Below are 10183 nucleotides of genomic sequence, written 5' to 3'. Positions count from 1 at the left end.
AAGAGCCATTAACTCTCTTGGGAAAGTTGTAGGATTTTTTTTTCCAGAAAGGAGTTAAATATAACTCCTTCCTACGTGTGAGAAAAGGAGGTAGGGCAGCACCCTGAAGAAGACATTCCTTCCTGTAGGCTCTACCTTTAGATGTGTCTGTTCACCAGATTCTTTCCTTATGAATGCAGCTTGGAGCAGTCATCTGTGCTCCGGCCTCCAACTCCAGATTGTTACTAATTTTAAATACTTTTCCTAGAACATCATTTTTTCCCTCAGTTATTACTTTTATGTTTGTTTCTCTTGGCTTCTATCCCATTTCTGAGTTGTCTGCCCACTACAAGCACAAAGTGATAGCTTATTTAATAATGACTTATTTTCATAAAATACTTGTCAGATTTTGATAGTTCTGTATATGTTTTCTATCTTTATGCGTGTGTGTGTGTGTATGTGTGTGTATTAAAACAAGTCTGCTTATTGAAAGGATCTGAAAATAGTAATAACTCTTTCAACATTTAACAAATTTTCAGGATGTTAACAATGTGAAACATGAAGAATTCACTTCAAAAAATCCAGACTTTTCTAGATCATTCCAACATCATGCTACTTTCAGACTTGGTTAACACTTGCTCTTTTCATCTAAATGAATGACCCAGATTCTGAATACCACTCTCTTCTGGGCCCATGGTTGGGAGTTTGGTTTGGCTCACTCTCAGTTCAAGGAAGGTCAGGCCCTGTAACCATGCCCTGTGCCCAGGGGCACGTGGCGAAAGAGCCCACGTCTGTTCCCAACACCAGAATGACTGCCAAGCACCCCACTGAAGGCCACATTTATGGTTTCCATTTGTTTTCAGGGTGATTCTATTTATCAAGCTATTGATCACCTATATCCCAGAGAATGATGTACTTCAATTCCTCAACTCTATTAATGAAAACTGCTTTTGGTGATATTGTTTGATGATGAGCATTAAAGACATGTTGAAACACTGCCAAATCAGAAGGTTTGGTAGAACATGTGGTATATGTATCTGGGAATATGATTTGCTCCATGAGCATCTGTAAGGGAAATTTTTTACTTTGAATATTCTGAATCTGAACCATGGTACCAAAAATGTCACAGTTGGATTTTGGTACAAACAGAAAAAATTAATTGAAGAAAAAGACCCTACAGACTAAGTTATCTAACGTTTTCTAAACAGTTAATTTAAACATATATGAAAATTCTTTAACTGCAGTAAATCCAAAGCTGCAGAACCACTGTGTGGTCCTGAGGTTTATTATTAATTCTTCCATCTAGGGTATTTTTGAAACATTTAACTGGGAGAGATTTCTTTTTAAGGCACTGTTTTCTATATCTGTATGAAACTTCCTTGTTTCTGTGTCCCCACTTGATCTTCTTTCTATGCTCAGTGCCAAACCTTGTGCTATGGTAATCTGCATTGAACTAAAAGGTTGCATGCATAAAATAGTTGATGCATTTGATATATTACTTGCAAAAATTTGCTCCGAGTGTGATTGCTTCAAGCACATGAGTTGTATTTTTTGTTTGTTGGGTGTCTTTGAGTCCTATTAGCTACTGGAAAAAATCCATTTATGTTCAATTTCAAGAGAATTGTCTCTTTTTCAGAGCTTTCTAATTCTTCATAGCAGGTCTTGGTGCCATGGGGCAGAGGTGAAAATAGATGTGAGAAGGCATACTTTATCAACTGCCTTGACAATTAAAGGAAAAACCCTTTATATTTTAAATGAAAAGTCATCCCACACTACTTTGAAAATAACCAGAAAGTAAATGCCTTCAATGCCTGGATAATTCATGGCTATGTAAATGTATTTTCAGCTAGTTTAACTTTTTGCAAATCTAACCTAACTACATATTTTACCTTTTTAATTTTATTTAAATTTTATTTAAATCATCTGTCATAAAATAACAATAAAAATAATATCTTAATACAGACCAGACACTGTGGTAGATATCATCAGGCCCCAGATGATATCTAATAAATTACTCAGTGTATTGTACTAAGTAATGTGACAAGAAATTTGATGAATTAAAACTATTACTGTGGGACACCAGAGTGGCTCAGTGGGTTAAGCATTTGACTCTGGTTTTGGCTCTGGTCATCGTCTCAGAGTTCATGAAATCAAGCCTCGCATTGGCCTCCGTACTCACAATACTGAGCCTGCTTGGGATTCTCTCTCTCTCTCTCTCTCTCTCTCTCTCTCGCTCTCACTCTCTCTCTGCCCCTCCCCCACTCTCTCTCTTTCTGTCTCTCAAAATAAATAAATAAACATTTTTAAAAACTATTATTTTAAACCAAGTTTTTTTATTGTAAAACCAATTTGAAGAGAAGAGGTATTTCAAATAACCTCTAGTTTCTAAATATTTTGAAACCTGTGTCAGTCCAGAGGACATGGCTATCCTTTGTGGTTAGTCTTTTCTGTTCCAAAATCATGCTCATTTATGTAACTAAGGACACTTGTCTTAAAAAAGAACAACTATTACAGGATGAGGTCTTTATAAAGTAGAGTGCATTGTTGTGCTTTGTGCCTGATTGCTGTCATGTCTCAAACAAGAGATATTGAAATAAATGCCAGGTGATCTCATGAGGACATTTTGACTTCTGCTTTTGGACCTCTGGCATCCAGCATAACAAAACGCTAGTTGCTTTGATGTTGTGTCAACATGAGAAGATCCTCAATTTTATTGTTTGCAAATGCTGGCCTCTTCCCCAAATACCCATTTTCCCTAATTATGAAGAATTCTTTCACATTGAAATAATCATCTTTTTATAATTGCAAATTAAAATTTAATATGTTTTGAAGATGATACCTCTGAATAGTGTAACAGTGGTGAATGGGAAGATTCTTTTTATTCATCCGTGCCCAACTCAAGACCTTGGCTCCCTGGAATTTAAGACATCTGGCTAAAGAAAAGTTACTTATAGTAATCTGTGCCCATACTTTGCTCATAAAGTGCCTTTTAAGATAAATTTATAACTTACCTTTACTAAATGTATTTTTTTGGGAGTAGTGATTCACCACAGGTTTTCTAGTTATTGGAAATATATTAACTTTAATTTTAATTAACTTAAATTGAATTACTTTTGATATTGAAATGAAGACAGAAAGTATACATTTTAAAGTAAAGGACCCCTTTTTCATAATAAAAGAAGAGATGTCAAGTAGTAGATAATTTGCTTTTTAAGGAACTGCTTTCCTCCCTTGCCAAAACAGGTGGATTAATATACGCGGAGAAAACTATCTCCTCTGTTCCAGCAAGTATCTGGTATGCAGCTAAAAGTTGCTTTTATTGAGTTTGTTTTAAAATGTATTTGCTTACAAGTGCTACCTTTCTGATCAGGGCAAAAACAGGGACTTTTGGCATCAAACAAGTTTCTCTAAATTGTGTCCCACCTAGAATTAGAACAGATTTATCTAGAGCAGATTTATTATTCTTTCTGGAATCTGAACATAAGATCTACAATTTGACATCCCTTTTCACTTCATCTTCCTCCCCTAATTTACCCTCCCCTGTTTGTGACACAGGTTGCTTCCATGTGATCATTCATCCATAAAGATTTCACAAAGTACCTTGCCATGTTACTATTTTACAGAGTACCTTACAGTTCCACTGTTTATTTAAACTTCTAAACTTTATGACTGGGATACACTTTTTATAATACGTATTAGTGATACATGGAGGCTTATATTTTAATTCTTTTTTTCTCTTATTTTCTTTTTTCCCTTTCTTCCTTCTTCCCTTCCTTCCTTCTTTCCTTCTTTCTTTCTATGTTTTAGTTATTGACTTTTCAAGTAGAATCCCAAGGAATTCTACTAATGTGAAATTTATTTTTCCTTGCTCGGTTTCTCAATAAGCCTTTTTTAGATACACTAACATTTTTGTTGTTTGACTTGATTTTTTTAATGTTGAAAGTTGATCTTAATATGATCTATTAAAAATATAAAATTAATATTGCATTAAAGAAATTATATGTATGGCTATTACATTTTTAAATGTTGTAAAACTTAATATAGCTCCACTCATTCTATTAGTAGCTTTTAAAACTGAGTTCCTTAATTAAAAAGAGAACATTTTAAACACACCAATAAAAATGCTGAGCATCTGAAAATCTTAAAATGTCTACATGCTTGGCCCTTATTTGCTTGAATAACATTCAAGATGGTTTACATATTTTAAATTGTCATAACTCTTATTCTTAAATTAGTCATGGCTTAAAAGTAACCTTTATGTTATTTGCTCTGTTATACTTTGGTATGAAATTCTTGCTACTGGTAAATACCCTTGCCGTTTTAGCTTGGGTTCTCTCTTTGGCTGTCAGAATATTGTGCTTTGGGACAATATTCAGACTTTTCTCAAAACCTTTTTTCTAAGGAGTTGATTTTTAGAAGTTAATCCCTTCAGATTTTGAACTTAATCGACAGAGACCTTTTGGTATGAAAGGGAAAAAAAGGCAGCCATTTTATGATCATTATAAGGCCATTCTGAGACAACTACATTAAATATTATTATTTCAAGAAACTATATGTTCTCACCATTTGAGGATTAAGCTTCACCACAAATTCTGTCATAAGAAAAAGCTTATGTCTCTGGTAATGTTTACTTATCACTTAGTGGAAAAATGCATCATATTTCATGTACTTTAATCACTGCAGGAATGTTTATTCCCAATAAAAAATCAAAATGCCCCTAGGATTCTAATATAATCACATGTTTAAACTGTACCACAGACATCCCAAGTGCTGACTCATTGGTCTTCTGAAAGTCCCCGCCTGGAAATGAAAGGAGCTCACAAAAAAAAAAAAAAAAAAAAGTTATAAATGAAAACACACACACAGACACACACACACACACATTTGACACTATCATGAAAATCCCTTTAACAAGTATAATCTTTAATCTATAAATTTTAATTCCAAATTTTGAGCAAGCCTCAGAATATGGATTGAAACACTATTACTGATAATCTTTTTTAAAGGCTTATTAAGTAAAAATATCTGAATTTCTTTTTTTATACCATGGCAATCACACAGAAATTTATCTTAAAGTCCATTTTTTACAGGCTTAATTATAATAAAAAAATTAGAAATAATCAAAATGTTGGACACTGAGGTTCTGATTAAATACATTGTGGCATTGAACAGATATTAATAATGTAAACTATCATTTTTCCTAATTTTTTACATGTGATATATAAAAAAATGTAAATATCTTTGAAAATTATTTCAAAGGAGAATGCATTTCATCTTGTAGATATGTATCACTTGTGTAAATGTAACTCTTAACTTTTTTTTAGTATTTATTTATTTATTTTGAGAGGGAGAGAGAGAGCATGTGGGGAGGGGCAGAGAGAGAGCTAGAAAAAGAGAATCCGAAGCAGACTCCGCACTGCCATTGCAGAGCCTGATGCAGGCCAGTCTCCTAAACAGTGAGATCACAACCTGAGCCAGAATCAACAGTGGAAGCTTAACTAACTAACCCACCCAGGTGCCATTTACATGGAGCTGTTCATGCCCTTTAAATTAGAGCTGTTCATGATACCCTAAAATTTCGTGTGAATGTAGAATAATGTCTGCTATGCTAAATTTTTTTTGCTTGTTACCGTAGTGTTACTCTAAAGAGCCAACTGACCTTAAGATGGCAGAGGCTATGCTGTATCTGCAGATACGGTACACAATCCCGGGTGTGAATCAACCAGCCAGTCAGTATACACATATGTAGTAAGAGTTGGCCATACATTTATTACTGAGTGAGGTGTGGTAGGACCACTGTTGTTTAAAACATAATCTTGCCTTCTGAGAGTTTACAACTAAGTTGGAAAGAGAAGAGTCATAAAATGATAGCAAATTAATATGTAATCTGGATAAACGATGAAATGACTAGACCAAACCAACTTGGGTGTGTCCGTGGAGGCTTATAGAGAGGTAAGGTTGGAAAAAAAGAGTCTGTTTTGTAAAATTTAGGGAAGTATAGATAAGATATAGACTGTTAATATTTCCATCCAATATCCGTCTTTTTTTTTACTGTTTTTTAAATTGTTTTTAAGGTTTTTTCGTGTGACATAAACATTTGTTCATCACATTATAACATTTTATTGATTGCCTAATGTTGTATCATCTGTTGCGTCAGCTTTTGGTCCTTGTCATTGAACTGATAAAGAGTTTTGAGAAGATAGTTTTGTTTAACAAAGCTTACCTGTGTACATAGAGGAGATTTCATATGATGGTGGAGTTTCATTTATTCAATTTATTGAGCATCTGTTTTATGTCAGATACTGTCCTGGGTCCTGGCAATGCATAATAAAACAAAAAGACAAATTCTCTGTCATTGTGGAGTCTACATCTTAGTGATGAAAGCGAGTAATAAACAATGAGTAGGTAGACTATAACTGTGTGTTAAGTAATGAAAATAATAAATATAAAAAATAAAGCAGGAAAATGGGGGTATAGAAATGTTAGGAAGAGTCTATCCTCAGCAATCAGACAACAAAAAGAAAAGGCATCCAGATTGACAAGAAAGAAGTAAAACTTTCACTATTTGCAGATAACATGATACTCTACATATAAAAACCTGAAAGACTCCACCAAAAAATCGCTAGAATTAATACAAATTCAGTAAAGTCACAGGATATAAAGTCAACAGAAATTTGTTGTATTTCTATATACCAGTAGTGAAGCAGCAGAAAGAGAATTGAAGGGATTAAATTCCATTTAAAATTGCACCCAAACAATAAAATACCTAGGAATAAACATATCCAAAGAGGTGAAAGACCTGTACTCTGAAAACTATAAAACAATGAAGAAAAAACTGAGGACAACACAAAAAAATGAAAAGACATTCCATGCTCTTGGATCAAAAAACAGACATTGTTAAAATACATATATTACTCAAAGCAATCCATACATTTAATGCAATCCCTATCAAAATACCAATAGCATTTTTCACAGAAGTACAACAATTCTAAAATTTTTATGGAACCACAACAGGCCCCAAATAGCCAAAGCAACCTAGAAAAGGAAAAGCACAGCTGTAGGCATCACAATACCAGATTTCAAGTTATATTACAAATATGTAATAATCAAAACAGTATGGAACTGGCACAAAAATAGACATAACGATCAATAGGACAGAATAGAAAACCCAGAAATGAACCTGCAACTATATGCTCAATTAGTTTTTGACACAGCAGGGAAGAATATCCAATGGGAAAAAGACAGTCTCTTCAACAAATGGTATTGGGAAAACTGGGCAGCATCATACAAAAGAATGAAACAGGAACACTTTTTTACACCATATACAAAAATAAATTCAAAATGGATTAAAGACTTAAATGTATGGCATAAAACCATTAAATTCCTAGAAGAGAACATAGGCAGTAACCTCTTTCTAGATATGTCTCTGGAGGCAAGGGAAACAGAAGCAAATATAAACTATTGGGACTTCATCAAAACAAAAAGCTTCTGCACAGTGAAGGAAACAATCAACAAGACTAAAAGTCAACCGATTGAATGGGAAAAGATATTTGCAAATGACGTATCTGATAAAGGGTCAGTATCCAAAATATGTAAAGAATTTCTAAAACTCAACACCCCCAAAATGAATAATCCAATTAAAATGGGCAGAAACATGGATAGACATTTTTCCAAAGAAGCCATATAGATGGTCAACAGATGCATGAAAACATGCTCAATATCACTCATTATCAGAGAAACACAAATCAAAACTACAATGAGATATCACCTCACATCTGTCAGAATGGCTAAAATCAACAACACAAGAAACAACAGGTGCTGACAAGGATGTGGAGAAAGGGGAACATTTTTGCACTGTTGGTGGGAAACAGTGCAGCCACTCTGGAAAACGGTATGGAGGTTCCTCAAAAAGTTAAACATAGAACTGCCATATGATCCAACAATTGCACTGCTAGGTATTTACCCAAAATATACAAAAAACACTAATTCAAAGGGATAAATGCACCTTAATGTTTATAGCAGCATTATCTACAATAGCCAAACTATGGAAACAGCCCAAAAGCCATTGATTAATGAATGGGTAAAGAAGTGATACACACACACACACACACACACACACACACAGACGCACACACAATGGAATATTACTCTTGCCACTTGCAATGATGTGGATAGAGGTAAAGAATATTTTGCTAAGCAAAATAAGTCAGAGAAAGACAAATACTGTATAATTTCATTCATATGTGGAATTAAAAACAAAATGAATGAGCAAAAGGGAAAGAGAACGAGAGAGAAAGGCAAACCAAGAAACAGACTCCAAACCATAGAGAACAAACTGATGGCTACCAGAGGTGGTAGGGGGATGGGTAAAACAGGTGATGGGGATTAAGATGTGCACTTATGATGAGCGCTGGATGTTGTATGGAAGTGTTGAATCACTGTATTTTACACCTGAAACTAATCTTTAAAAACATTATTTTAATGTTTATTTATTCTTCTACAGAGAGAGAGAGGCAGACTGCAAGCAGGGGAGGGGCAGAGAGAGAGGGAGAGGTGGAATTGGAAGCAGGCTCCAGGTTCTGAGCTGTCAGCACATAGCCTGATGCAGGGCTTGAACCAACGAACTGTGAGATCATGACCTGAGCCGAAGTCGGACCCTTAACTGACTGAGCCACCCAGGAGCCCCTATATCTGAAACTAATCTTAACACTGTATGTTAACTAACTGTAATTTAAATAAAAACGGAAAGAAAAAAAAAAACACTGCGGGGTGGGGGGGGAGGAGAAAGAAATGTTAGGAGGAGGATAAAAATAGTAGATAGGTTAGCCAGTGAGGGCTTCACTGAGGAGGTAACTCTTGAGTAAAAATCTGGAAAGTGTGAGGGGCTAGCCATGTGTATCTGGGAGAACATTCCAGGGAAGAGAAACAGAAGGCTATTTTCTTTACTACAAGTGGCTGTTCACACAAGGCTTGCACTTAGCTTTCAAGGTAGGGAAGGAGGGGGCAAGAAGCAAACACTCATTGCTTAAGGAGAAAGGACTCACTTTCCTTAGCAAACATCTTATTTCTATATTCTAGCTAATGTCGTCTTATATCTAAAAATTCCAGTATTTTAAAACAAAATGCTATTTCATTCCAACCATAAAACTTCTACTGAAAGCTTTTTCTAGAGACTGTGGCAAATATTTCTTGTGTGTGTTTGCTTGGTATAGTTGAAAGTGAAGATGAACCAAAATGGTGTAAAAAAATGTAATAGCAACCTGGAGAGTTGGGGTGAGATGATCAAACTTCACTTGTCATTAGGAAAAACAATTAAATTTGCCTCAACACTAAGATATTCTGAAAACATTTCACTTTCTGGAGAGATGGAACTATCCCAACTAAGTAAATTACTGTTTGTGTGGGAGTACCTGATTATAGAAATCTATTAGCAAAGGGCTGGTATTTTTGTTTCTTTGTTTTGTTTTGTTTGTGTGTGTGGTGTTTTTTTTTTTTTTTTGTCTTTTGGGGTTTTTGTTTGTTTGTTTGTTTTACAACTGATAAACTCCTAAAACAAACAAACAAGTTGTATTAAAACACACCTCATGCCTTTTTAGAAGAGTATATAATGTTTCGCATATGTTTGGCAATTCTGATCATATACATGAGAAGGGATAATGTTAATATTTAATTGAGAGTGCTGTGAACCAAAAATAATTATGATTATGTAAATAGCCTGATGAAAGTGCCAAAAATCCTTAGCTAACATAGTATGATTAAGATATATAATAGGGGCGCCTGGGTGACTCAGTCGGTTGAGCGACCGACTTTGGCTCAGGTCATGATCTCACAGTTTGTGAGTTTGAGCCCCATGTCAGGCTCTGTGCTGACAGCTCAGAGCCTGGAGCCTGCTTCAGATTCTGTGTCTCCCTCTCTCTCTCTGCCCCTCCCCCACTCATGCTCTGTCTCTCTGTCTCAGAAATAAATAAACATTAAAAAAAATAAAAAGAAAAGAAAAGAAATATAATAGCAGAGGCGCCTGGGTGCTTCAGTCAGTTGAGAGCCCGACTCTTGATTTTGGCTCAGGTTATGATCCCAAGGTGATGGGATTGAGCCCTGTGTCAGGTTCTATGCTAAGCGTGGAGCCTGTTTGAGAGTCTCCCTCTGTCCCTCTGCCCCCTCTGCCACCCATCAAAAAAAAAAGGGGGGGATACCTGAGTGGTTC

This window comes from Prionailurus bengalensis, chromosome C2 (assembly GCF_016509475.1).
Source record: "Prionailurus bengalensis isolate Pbe53 chromosome C2, Fcat_Pben_1.1_paternal_pri, whole genome shotgun sequence".
Lineage (NCBI taxonomy): Eukaryota > Metazoa > Chordata > Mammalia > Carnivora > Felidae > Prionailurus > Prionailurus bengalensis.
The sequence above is the reverse complement of the archived record's forward strand: the minus strand, read 5'-3'. Positions refer to the sequence as shown.